Genomic DNA, 14902 nt, shown 5'->3' on the forward strand with positions numbered 1-14902 from the left:
TTGTCTTCCAAAGCTGGAATAGTTGCTGGCTTATTTCTGTAGACTTTAGACTTGACGTAGCCCCACAAAAAATAGTCTAAAGGCGTTAAATCGCATGATCTTGGTGGCCAACTTACGGGTCCATTTCTTGAGATGAATTGTTGTCCGAAGTTTTCCCTCAAAATGGCCATAGAATCGCGAGCTGTGTGGCATGTAGCGCCATCTTGTTGAAACCACATGTCAACCAAGTTCAGTTCTTCCATTTTTGGCAACAAAAAGTTTGTTAGCATCGAACGATAGCGATCGCCATTCACCGTAACGTTGCGTCCAACAGCATCTTTGAAAAAATACGGTCCAATGATTCCACCAGCGTACAAACCACACCAAACAGTGCATTTTTCGGGATGCATGGGCAGTTCTTGAACGGCTTCTGGTTGCTCTTCACCCCAAATGCGGCAATTTTGCTTATTTACGTAGCCATTCAACCAGAAATGAGCCTCATCGCTGAACAAAATTTGTCGAACAAACACATTTCGAACCGAACACTGATTTTGGTAATAAAATTCAATGATTTGCAAGCGTTGCTCGTTAGTAAGTCTATTCATGATGAAATGTCAAAGCATACTGAGCATCTTTCTCTTTGACACCATGTCTGAAATCCCACGTGATCTGTCAAATACTAATGCATGAAAATCCTAACCTCAAAAAAATCACCCGTTATTAAGGTGTAGAATCGATTTTTTAGTACATATGCACTAAGCAATCGATACCAAGTTGCGTAAAAATATGAACTATACATATTTATGCTAATTAACCGTTTCGAGGTTATTGGAGATGTCATATAGCCGTAACGACAGTTTATTTGGAAAAAATTCACAATCTTATATTAAGGCGTAGAATCGATTTTTTAGTACACATGCACTAAGCAATCTATACCAAGTTGCGTAAAAATACGAACTATACATATTTATGCTAATTAACCGTTTTGAGGTTATTGGAGTTGTCATATAGCCATAACGACAGTGTATTTGGAAAAATTTCACAATCTTATATTAAGGTGTAGAATCGATTTTTTAGTACATATACATTAAGCACTCGATACCAAGTTGCGCAAAAATATGAACTATACATATTTATGCTAATTAACCGTTTCGAGGTTATTGGAGATGTCATATAGCCATAACGACAGTGTATTTGGAAAAAATTTCACAATCTTATATTAAGGTGTAGAATCGATTTTTTAGTACATATGCACTAAGCAATCGATACCAAGTTGCGTAAAAATATGAACCATACATATTTATGCTAATTAACCGTTTTGAGGTTATTGGAGTTGTCATATAGCCATAACGACAGTGTATTTGGAAAAATTTCACAATCTTATATTAAGGTGTAGAATCGATTTTGTAGTACATATGCACTAAGTAACCGATACCAAGTTGCGTAAAAATATGAACTATACATATGTATGCTAATTAACCATTTTGAGTTGTCATATAGCCGTAACGACAGTGTATTTGGAAAAATTTCACAATCTTATATTAAGGTGTAGAATCCATTTTTAAGTACATATACATTAAGCAATCGATACCAAGTTGCGTAAAAATATGAACTATACATATTTATGCTAATTAGCTGTTTTGAGGTTATTGGAGTTGTCATATAGCCATAATGATAGTGCATTTGGAAAAATTTCACAATCTTATATTAAGGTGTAGAATTGTATTTGTCATATAGCCATAACGACAGTGTATTTGGAAAAATGTCACAATCTTATATTAAGGTGTAGAATCGATTTTGTAGTACATATGCACTAAGTAACCGATACCAAGTTGCGTAAAAATATGAACTATACATATGTATGCTAATTAACCATTTTGAGTTGTCATATAGCCGTAACGACAGCGTATTTGGAAAAATTTCACAGTGCATTTGGAAAAATTTCACAATCTTATATTAAGGTGTAGAATTGTATTTGTCATATAGCCATAACGACAGTGTATTTGGAAAAATGTCACAATCTTATATTAAGGTGTAGAATCGATTTTGTAGTACATATGCACTAAGTAACCGATACCAAGTTGCGTAAAAATATGAACTATACATATGTATGCTAATTAACCATTTTGAGTTGTCATATAGCCGTAACGACAGTGTATTTGGAAAAATTTCACAATCTTATATTAAGGTGTAGAATCCATTTTTTAGTACATATACATTAAGCACTCGATACCAAGTTGCGTCAAAATATGAATTATACATATTTATGCTAATTAGCTGTTTTGGGGTTATTGGAGTTGTCATATAGCCACAACAACAGTGCATTTGGAAAAATTTCACAATCTTATATTAAGGTGTAGAATCGATTTTTTAGTACATATGCACTAAGCAATCGATACCAAGTTGCGTAAAAATATGAACTATACATATTTATGCTAATTAACCGTTTTGAGGTTATTGGAGTTGTCATATAGCCATAACGACAGTGTATTTGGAAAAATTTCACAATCTTATATTAAGGTGTAGAATCGATTTTTTAGTACATATGCACTAAGCAATCTATACCAAGTTGCGTAAAAATATGAACTATACATATTTATGCTAATTAGCCTCTTTGAAGTTATTGGAGTTGTCATATAGCCGTAACGACAGTGTATTTGGAAAAATTTCACAATCTTATATTAAGGTGTAGAATCGATTTTGTAGTACATATGCAATAAGCAACCGATACTAAGTTGCGTAAAAATATGAACTATACATATTTATGCTAATTAGCTGTATTGAGGTTATTGGAGTTGTCATATAGCCATAACAACAGTGCGTTTGGAAAAATTTCACAATCTTATATTAAGGTGCAGAATCGATTTTTAGTACATATGCACTAAGCAATCTATACCAAGTTGCGTAAAAATACGAACTATACATATTTATGCTAATTAACCGTTTTGAGGTTATTGGAGTTGTCATATAGCCATAACGACAGTGTATTTGGAAAAATTTCACAATCTTATATTAAGGTGTAGAATCCATTTTTTAGTACATATCGTCACCTGAAATGCAAATTAACGTAACAACATTTTCAGAAATTCACAGTGGCATGAATGAAACACGGAATAAAATGGAACATGAGTGAAACAAAATATTAATATTGGTTAAAACTGGTTTATATATGACCGCAGAACCAGAAAATGTTGAACATATTTAATATTATGTATATAATTTGAAGTAGTGAAGCGTAATCAATAAGACACTCAATTTCGAATTTTTTGATGATACGTTATTTTGCATTTCAGGTGACGATATGCACTAAGTAGCCGATACCAAGTTGCGTAAAAATATGAACTATACATATTTATGCTAATTAGCCGTTTTGAGGTTATTGGAGATGTCATATAGCCGTAACGATAGTGTATTTGGAAAAATTTCACAATCTTATATTAAGGTGTAGAATCGATTTTTTAGTACATATGCACTAAGTAACCGATACCAAGTTGCGTAAAAATACGAACTTTACATATTTATACTAATTACCCGTTTTGAGGTTATTGGAGTGTTCATATAGCCACAACGACAGTGTATTTGGAAAAATCTCACAATCTTATATTAAGGCGGAGAATCGATATTTTAGTACACATGCACTAAGTAATCGATACCAAGTTGCGTAAAAATATGAACTATACATATTTATGCTAATTAACCGTTTTGAGGTTATTGGAGTTTACATATAGCCATAACGACAGTGTATTTGGAAAAATTTCACAATCTTATATTAAGGTGTAGAATCGATTTTGTAGTACATATCGTCACCTGAAATGCAAATTAACGTAACAACATCTTCAGAAATTCACAGTGGCATGAATGAAACACGGAATAAAATGGAACATGAGTGAAACAAAATATTAATATTGGTTAAAACTGGTATATATATGACCGCAGAACCAGAAAATGTTGAACATATTTAATATTATGTATATAATTTGAAGTAGTGAAGCGTAATCAATAAGACACTCAATTTCGAATTTTTTGATGATACGTTATTTTGCATTTCAGGTGACGATATGCACTAAGTAGCCGATACCAAGTTGCGTAAAAATATGAACTATACATATTTATGCTAATTAGCCGTTTTGAGGTTATTGGAGATGTCATATAGCCGTAACGATAGTGTATTTGGAAAAATTTCACAATCTTATATTAAGGTGTAGAATCGATTTTTTAGTACGTATGCACTAAGTAACCGATACCAAGTTGCGTAAAAATATGAACTTTACATATTTATACTAATTACCCGTTTTGAGGTTATTGGAGTGTTCATATAGCCACAACGACAGTGTATTTGGAAAAATTTCACAATCTTATATTAAGGCGGAGAATCGATATTTTAGTACACATGCACTAAGTAATCGATACCAAGTTGCGTAAAAATATGAACTATACATATTTATGCTAATTAGCCGTTTTGAGGTTATTGGAGATGTCATATAGCGGTAACGATAGTGTATTTGGAAAAATTTCACAATCTTATATTAAGGTGTAGAATCGATTTTTTAGTACGTATACAATAAGCAATCGATACCAAGTTGCGTAAAAATATGAACTATACATATTTATGCTAATTAACCGTTTTGAGGTTATTGGAGTTGTCTTATAGCCATAACGACAGTGTATTTGGAAAAATTTCACAATCTTATATTAAGGTGTAGAATCGATTTTTTAGTACATATGCACTAAGTAACCGATACCAAGTTGCGTAAAAATATGAACTATACATATTTATGCTAATTAACCGTTTTGAGGTTATTGGAGTTTACATATAGCCATAACGACAGTGTATTTGGAAAAATTTCACAATCTTATATTAAGGTGTAGAATCGATTTTGTAGTACATATGCACTAAGCAATCTATACCAAGCTGCGTAAAAATATGAACTATACATATTTATGCTAATTAGCCGTTTTGAGGTTATTGGAGATGTCATATAGCGGTAACGATAGTGTATTTGGAAAAATTTCACAATCTTATATTAAGGTGTAGAATCGATTTTTTAGTACGTATACATTAAGCAATCGATACCAAGTTGCGTAAAAATATGAACTTTACATATTTATACTAATTACCCGTTTTGAGGTTATTGGAGTGTTCATATAGCCACAACGACAGTGTATTTGGAAAAATTTCACAATCTTATATTAAGGCGGAGAATCGATATTTTAGTACACATGCACTAAGTAATCGATACCAAGTTGCGTAAAAATATGAACTATACATATTTATGATAATTAACCGTTTCGAGGTTATTGGAGATGTCATATAGCCGTAACGACAGTGTATTTGGAAAAATTACACAATCTTATATTAAGGTGTAGAATCCATTTTTTAGTACATATACATTAAGCAATCGATACCAAGTTGCGTAAAAATATGAACTATACATATTTATGCTAATTAACCGTTTTGAGGTTATTGGAGTTGTCTTATAGCCATAACGACAGTGTATTTGGAAAAATTTCACAATCTTATATTAAGGTGTAGAATCGATTTTTTAGTACATATGCACTAAGTAACCGATACCAAGTTGCGTAAAAATATGAACTATACATATTTATGCTAATTAACCGTTTTGAGGTTATTGGAGTTTACATATAGCCATAACGACAGTGTATTTGGAAAAATTTCACAATCTTATATTAAGGTGTAGAATCGATTTTGTAGTACATATGCACTAAGTAGCCGATACCAAGTTGCGTAAAAATATGAACTATACATATTTATGCTAATTAGCCGTTTTGAGGTTATTGGAGATGTCATATAGCGGTAACGATAGTGTATTTGGAAAAATTTCACAATCTTATATTAAGGTGTAGAATCGATTTTTTAGTACGTATGCACTAAGTAACCGCTACCAAGTTGCGTAAAAATATGAACTTTACATATTTATACTAATTACCCGATTTGAGGTTATTGGAGTGTTCATATAGCCACAACGACAGCGTATTTGGAAAAATTTCACAATCTTATATTAAGGCGGAGAATCGATATTTTAGTACACATGCACTAAGTAATCGATACCAAGTTGCGTAAAAATATGAACTGTACATATATATGCTAATTAACCGTTTTGAGGTTATTGGAGTTGTCATATAGCCATAACGACAGTGTATTTGGAAAAATTTCACAATCTTATATTAAGGTGTAGAATCGATTTTGTAGTACATATGCACTAAGTAGCCGATACCAAGTTGCGTAAAAATATGAACTTTACAAATTTATACTAATTAGCTGTTTTGAGGTTATTGGAGTTCCCATATAGCCATAACGACAGTGTATTTGGAAAAATTTCACAATCTTATATTAAGGTGTAGAATCGATTTTGTAGTACATATGCACTAAGTAGCCGATACCAAGTTGCGTAAAAATATGAACTATACATATTTATGCTAATTAGCTGTTTTGAGGTTATTGGAGTTGTCATATAGCCGTAACGACAGTGTATTTGGAAAAATTTCACAATCTTATATTAAGGTGTAGAATCGATTTTTTAGTACATATGCACTAAGTAACCGATACCAAGTTGCGTAAAAATATGAACTATACATATTTATGCTAATTAGCTGTTTTGAGGTTATTGGAGATGTCATATAGCCATAACGACAGTGTATTTGGAAAAATTTCACAATCTTATATTAAGGTGTAGAATCGATTTTTTAGTACATATGCACTAAGTAATCGATACCAAGTTGCGTAAAAATATGAACTATACATATTTATGCTAATTAACCGTTTTGAGGTTATTGGAGATGTCATATAGCCATAACGACAGTGTATTTGGAAAAATTTCACAATCTTATATTAAGGTGTAGAATCGATTTTTTAGTACATATGCACTAAGCAATCGATACCAAGTTGCGTAAAAATATGAACTATACATATTTATGCTAATTAACCGTTTTGAGGTTATTGGAGATGTCATATAGCCATAACGACAGTGTATTTGGAAAAATTTCACAATCTTATATTAAGGTGTAGAATCGATTTTTTAGTACATATGCACTAAGCACTCGATACCAAGTTGCGTAAAAATATGAACTATACATATTTATGCTAATTAACCGTTTTGAGGTTATTGGAGTTGTCATATAGCCATAACGACAGTGTATTTGGAAAAATTTCACAATCTTATATTAAGGCGTAGAATCGATTTTTTAGTACATATGCACTAAGCAATCGATACCAAGTTGCGTAAAAATATGAACTATACATATTTATGCTAATTAACCGTTTTGAGGTTATTGGAGTTGTCATATAGCCATAACGACAGTGTATTTGGAAAAATTTCACAATCTTATATTAAGGTGTAGAATCGATTTTTTAGTACATATGCACTAAGCACTCGATACCAAGTTGCGTAAAAATATGAACTATACATATTTATGCTAATTAACCGTTTTGAGGTTATTGGAGTTGTCATATAGCCATAACGACAGTGTATTTGGAAAAATTTCACAATCTTATATTAAGGTGTAGAATCGATTTTTTAGTACATATGCACTAAGCACTCGATACCAAGTTGCGTAAAAATATGAACTATACATATTTATGCTAATTAACCGTTTTGAGGTTATTGGAGTTGTCATATAGCCATAACGACAGTGTATTTGGAAAAATTTCACAATCTTATATTAAGGTGTAGAATCGATTTTTTAGTACATATGCAGTAAGCAATCGATACCAAGTTGCGTAAAAATATGAACTATACATATTTATGCTAATTAACCGTTTTGAGGTTATTGGAGTTGTCATATAGCCATAACGACAGTGTATTTGGAAAAATTTCACAATCTTATATTAAGGTGTAGAATCGATTTTTTAGTACATATGCACTAAGCACTCGATACCAAGTTGCGTAAAAATATGAACTATACATATTTATGCTAATTAACCGTTTTGAGGTTATTGGAGATGTCATATAGCCATAACGACAGTGTATTTGGAAAAATTTCACAATCTTATATTAAGGTGTAGAATCGATTTTTTAGTACATATGCACTAAGCACTCGATACCAAGTTGCGTAAAAATATGAACTATACATATTTATGATAATTAACCGTTTTGAGGTTATTGGAGTTGTCATATAGCCATAACGACAGTGTATTTGGAAAAATTTCACAATCTTATATTAAGGTGTAGAATCGATTTTTTAGTACATATGCACTAAGTAACCGATACCAAGTTGCGTAAAAATATGAACTATACATATTTATGCTAATTAACCGTTTTGAGGTTATTGGAGATGTCATATAGCCATAACGACAGTGTATTTGGAAAAATTTCACAATCTTATATTAAGGTGTAGAATCGATTTTTTAGTACATATGCACTAAGCAATCGATACCAAGTTGCGTAAAAATATGAACTATACATATTTATGCTAATTAACCGTTTTGAGGTTATTGGAGTTGTCATATAGCCATAACGACAGTGTATTTGGAAAAATTTCACAATCTTATATTAAGGTGTAGAATCGATTTTTTAGTACATATACATTAAGCACTCGATACCAAGTTGCGTAAAAATATGAACTATACATATTTATGCTAATTAACCGTTTTGAGGTTATTGGAGTTGTCATATAGCCATAACGACAGTGTATTTGGAAAAATTTCACAATCTTATATTAAGGTGTAGAATCGATTTTTTAGTACATATGCATTAAGCACTCGATACCAAGTTGCGTAAAAATATGAACTATACATATTTATGCTAATTAACCGTTTTGAGGTTATTGGAGTTGTCATATAGCCATAACGACAGTGTATTTGGAAAAATTTCACAATCTTATATTAAGGTGTAGAATCGATTTTTTGGTACATATGCACTTAGAAATCGATACCAAGTTGCGTAAAAATATGAACTATACATATTTATGCTAATTAACCGTTTTGAGGTTATTGGAGTTGTCATATAGCCATAACGACAGTGTATTTGGAAAAATTTCACAATCTTATATTAAGGTGTAGAATCGATTTTTTAGTACATATGCACTAAGCAATCGATACCAAGTTGCGTAAAAATATGAACTATACATATTTATGCTAATTAACCGTTTTGAGGTTATTGGAGTTGTCATATAGCCATAACGACAGTGTATTTGGAAAAATTTCACAATCTTATATTAAGGTGTAGAATCGATTTTTTAGTACATATACATTAAGCACTCGATACCAAGTTGCGTAAAAATATGAACTATACATATTTATGCTAATTAGCTGTTTTGAGGTTATTGGAGTTGTCATATAGCCACAACGACAGTGTATTTGGAAAAATTTCACAATCTTATATTAAGGCGTAGAATCGATTTTTTAGTACATATACATTAAGCAGTCGATACCAAGTTGCGTAAAAATGTGAACTATATATATGTATGCTAATTAACCATTTGAGTTGTCATATAGCCGTAACGACAGTGTATTTGGAAAAATTTCACAATCTTATATTAAGGTGTAGAATCCATTTTTTAGTACATATGCACTAAGCACTCGATACCAAGTTGCGTAAAAATATGAACTATACATATTTATGCTAATTAGCTGTTTTGAGGTTATTGGAGTTGTCATATAGCCATAACGACAGTGTATTTGGAAAAATTTCACAATCTTATATTAAGGCGTAGAATCGATTTTTTAGTACATATGCACTAAGCAATCGATACCAAGTTGCGTAAAAATATGAACTATACATATTTATGCTAATTAACCGTTTTGAGGTTATTGGAGTTGTCATATAGCCATAACGACAGTGTATTTGGAAAAATTTCACAATCTTATATTAAGGTGTAGAATCGATTTTTTAGTACATATGCACTAAGCAATCGATACCAAGTTGCGTAAAAATATGAACTATACATATTTATGCTAATTAGCCTTTTTGAGGTTATTGGAGTTGTCATATAGCCATAACGACAGTGTATTTGGAAAAATTTCACAATCTTATATTAAGGTGTAGAATCGATTTTTTAGTACATATACATTAAGCACTCGATACCAAGTTGCGTAAAAATATGAACTATACATATTTATGCTAATTAGCTGTTTTGAGGTTATTGGAGTTGTCATATAGCCATAACGACAGTGTATTTGGAAAAATTTCACAATCTTATATTAAGGTGTAGAATCGATTTTTTAGTACATATGCACTAAGTAACCGATACCAAGTTGCGTAAAAATATGAACTATACATATTTATGCTAATTAACCGTTTTGAGGTTATTGGAGTTGTCATATAGCCATAACGACAGTGTATTTGGAAAAATTTCACAATCTTATATTAAGGTGTAGAATCGATTTTTTAGTACATATGCACTAAGCAATCTATACCAAGTTGCGTAAAAATATGAACTATACATATTTATGCTAATTAACCGTTTTGAGGTTATTGGAGTTGTCATATAGCCATAACGACAGTGTATTTGGAAAAATTTCACAATCTTATATTAAGGTGTAGAATCGATTTTTTAGTACATATGCATTAAGCACTCGATACCAAGTTGCGTAAAAATATGAACTATACATATTTATGCTAATTAGCCGTTTTGAGGTTATTGGAGTTGTCATATAGCCATAACGACAGTGTATTTGGAAAAATTTCACAATCTTATATTAAGGTGTAGAATCGATTTTTTAGTACATATACATTAAGCACTCGATACCAAGTTGCGTAAAAATATGAACTATACATATTTATGCTTATTAGCCGTTTTGAGGTTATTGGAGTTGTCATATAGCCATAACGACAGTGTATTTGGAAAAATTTCACAATCTTATATTAAGGTGTAGAATCGATTTTTTAGTACATATGCATTAAGCACTCGATACCAAGTTGCGTAAAAATATGAACTATATATTTTTATGCTAATTAATCGTTTTGAGGTTATTGGAGTTGTCATATAGCCATAACGACAATAAATTTGGAAAAATTTCGCAATCTTATATTAAGGTGTAGAATCGATTTTTTAGTACATATGCACTACGCAAACGATACCAAGTTGCGTAAAAATATGAACTATACATATTTATGCTAATTAACCATTTTGAGTTGTCACATAGCCATAACGACAGTGTATTTGGAAAAATTTCACAATCTTATATTAAGGTGTAGAATCGATTTTTTAGTACATATACATTAAGCACTCGATACCAAGTTGCGTAAAAATATGAACTATACATATTTATGCTAATTAGCTGTTTTGAGGTTATTGGAGTTGTCATATAGCCATAACGACAGTGTATTTGGAAAAATTTCACAATCTTATATTAAGGTGTAGAATCGATTTTTTAGTACATATGCACTAAGCAATCGATACCAAGTTGCGTAAAAATATGAACTATACATATTTATGCTAATTAGCCTTTTTGAGGTTATTGGAGTTGTCATATAGCCATAACGACAGTGTATTTGGAAAAATTTCACAATCTTATATTAAGGTGTAGAATCGATTTTTTAGTACATATGCACTAAGTAATCGATACCAAGTTGCGTAAAAATATGAACTATACATATTTATGCTAATTAGCTGTTTTGAGGTTATTGGAGTTGTCATATAGCCATAACGACAGTGTATTTGGAAAAATTTCACAATCTTATATTAAGGTGTAGAATCGATTTTTTAGTACATATGCACTAAGCAATGATACCAAGTTGCGTAAAAATATGAACTATACATATATATGCTAAGTAGCCGTTTTGAGGTTATTGGAGATGTCATATAGCCGTAACGACAGTGTATTTGGAAAAATTTCACAATCTTATATTAAGGTGTAGAATCGATTTTTTAGTACATATATACTAAGCAATCTATACCAAGTTGCGCAAAAATATGAACTGTACATATTTAGGCTAATTAGCCGTTTTGAGGTTATTGGAGTTGTCATATAGCCATAACGACAGTGTATTTGGAAAAATTTCACAATCTTATATTAAGGTGTAGAATCGATTTTTTAGTACATATGCACTAAGCACTCGATACCAAGTTGCGTAAAAATATGAACTATACATATTTATGCTAATTAAACGTTTTGAGGTTATTGGAGTTGTCATATAGCCATAACGACAGTGTATTTGGAAAAATTTCACAATCTTATATTAAGGTGTAGAATCGATTTTGTAGTACATATGCATTAAGCAATCGATACCAAGTTGCGTAAAAATATGAACTATACATATTTATGCTAATGAACCGTTTCGAGGTTGTCATATAGCCATAACGACAGTGTATTTGGAAAAATTTCACAATCTTATATTAAGGTGTAGAATCGATTTTTTAGTACAGATGCACTAAGCAATCGATACCAAGTTGCGTAAAAATATGAAATATTCGTATTTATGCTAATTAGTTGTTTTGAGGTTTTTGGAGATGTCATATAGCCGTAAGATAGTGTATTTGGAAAAATTTCACAATCTTATATTAAGGTGTCGATTTTTTAGTACATATGCACTTAGCAATCGATACCAAGTTGCGTGAAAATATGCAATATACATATTTATGCTAATAAGCCTTTTTGAAGTTATTGGAGTTGTCATATAGCCATAACGACAGTGTATTTGGAAAAATTTCACAATCTTATGTTAAGATGTAGAATCGATTTTTTAGTACATATGCACTAAGTAACCAATACCAAGTTGCGTAAAAATATGAACTATACATATTTATACTAATTAGCTGTTTTGAGGTTATTGGAGTTGTCATATAGCCATAACGACAGTGCGTTTGGAAAAATTTCACAATCTTATATTAAGGTGTAGAATCGATTTTTAGTACATATGCACTAAGCAATCGATACCAAGTTGCGTAAAAATATGAACTATACATATTTATGCTAATTAACCGTTTTGAGGTTATTGGAGTTGTCATATAGCCATAACGACAGTGTATTTGGAAAAATTTCACAATCTTATATTAAGGTGTAGAATCGATTTTTTAGTACATATACATTAAGCACTCGATACCAAGTTGCGTAAAAATATGAACTATACATATTTATGCTAATTAACCGTTTTGAGGTTATTGGAGTTGTCATATAGCCATAACGACAGTGTATTTGGAAAAATTTCACAATCTTATATTAAGGTGTAGAATCGATTTTTTAGTACAGATGCACTAAGCAATCTATACCAAGTTGCGTAAAAATATGAACTATACATATTTATGCTAATTAACCGTTTTGAGGTTATTGGAGTTGTCATATAGCCATAACGACAGTGTATTTGGAAAAATTTCACAATCTTATATTAAGGTGTAGAATCGATTTTTTAGTACATATGCACTAAGCAATCGATACCAAGTTGCGTAAAAATATGAACTATACATATTTATGCTAATTAGCCGTTTTGAGGTTATTGGAGTTGTCATATAGCCATAACGACAGTGTATTTGGAAAAATTTCACAATCTTATATTAAGGCGGAGAATCGATATTTTAGTACATATGCACTAAGCAATCGATACCAAGTTGCGTAAAAATATGAACTATACATATTTATGCTAATTAACCGTTTTGAGGTTATTGGAGATGTCATATAGCCGTAACGACAGTGTATTTGGAAAAAATTCACAATCTTATATTAAGGTGTAGAATCGATTTTTTAGTACATATGCACTAAGCAATCTATACCAAGTTGCGTAAAAATATGAACTATACATATTTATGCTAATTAACCGTTTTGAGGTTATTGGAGTTGTCATATAGCCATAACGACAGTGTATTTGGAAAAATTTCACAATCTTATATTAAGGTGTAGAATCGATTTTTTAGTACATATGCACTAAGCACTCGATACCAAGTTGCGTAAAAATATGAACTATACATATTTATGCTAATTAACCGTTTTGAGGTTATTGGAGTTTACATATAGCCATAACGACAGTGTATTTGGAAAAATTTCACAATCTTATATTAAGGTGTAGAATCGATTTTGTAGTACATATGCACTAAGTAGCCGATACCAAGTTGCGTAAAAATATGAACTATACATATTTATGCTAATTAGCCGTTTTGAGGTTATTGGAGATGTCATATAGCCGTAACGACAGTGTATTTGGAAAAATTTCACAATCTTATATTAAGGTGTAGAATCGATTTTTTAGTACATATGCACTAAGTAACCGATACCAAGTTGCGTAAAAATATGAACTATACATATTTATGCTAATTAACCGTTTTGAGGTTATTGGAGTGTCATATAGCCATAACGACAGTGTATTTGGAAAAATTTCACAATCTTATATTAAGGTGTAGAATCGATTTTTTAGTACATATGCACTAAGTAATCGATACCAAGTTGCGTAAAAATATGAACTATACATATTTATGCTAATTAGCCGTTTTGAGGTTATTGGAGATGTCATATAGCCGTAACGACAGTGTATTTGGAAAAATTTCACAATCTTATATTAAGGTGTAGAATCGATTTTTTAGTACATATACATTAAGCAATCGATACCAAGTTGCGTAAAAATATGAACTATACATATTTATGCTAATTAACCGTTTTGAGGTTATTGGAGTTGTCATATAGCCATAACGACAGTGTATTTGGAAAAATTTCACAATCTTATATTAAGGTGTAGAATCGATTTTTTAGTACATATGCACTAAGTAACCGATACCAAGTTGCGTAAAAATATGAACTATACATATTTATGCTAATTAACCGTTTTGAGGTTATTGGAGTTGTCATATAGCCATAACGACAGTGTATTTGGAAAAATTTCACAATCTTATATTAAGGTGTAGAATCGATTTTTTAGTACATATACATTAAGCACTCGATACCAAGTTGCGTAAAAATATGAACTTTACATATTTATACTAATTACCCGTTTTGAGGTTATTGGAGTGTTCATATAGCCACAACGACAGTGTATTT

General features: G+C 31.0%; 1 long non-coding RNA gene across 1 annotated transcript; it reads left to right on the forward strand.

Annotated features, from left to right (window-relative positions):
• Window positions 1-3012: 3012 nt before the first annotated feature.
• On the forward strand, window positions 3013-4041 carry LOC125780264 (uncharacterized). Its single transcript, XR_007423693.1, has 2 exons — window positions 3013-3272; window positions 3820-4041. It is a non-coding gene; the product is annotated as an uncharacterized LOC125780264 (long non-coding RNA).
• Window positions 4042-14902: the final 10861 nt, after the last annotated feature.

This window comes from Bactrocera dorsalis, unplaced genomic scaffold (assembly GCF_023373825.1).
Source record: "Bactrocera dorsalis isolate Fly_Bdor unplaced genomic scaffold, ASM2337382v1 BdCtg352, whole genome shotgun sequence".
NCBI lineage: Eukaryota > Metazoa > Arthropoda > Insecta > Diptera > Tephritidae > Bactrocera > Bactrocera dorsalis.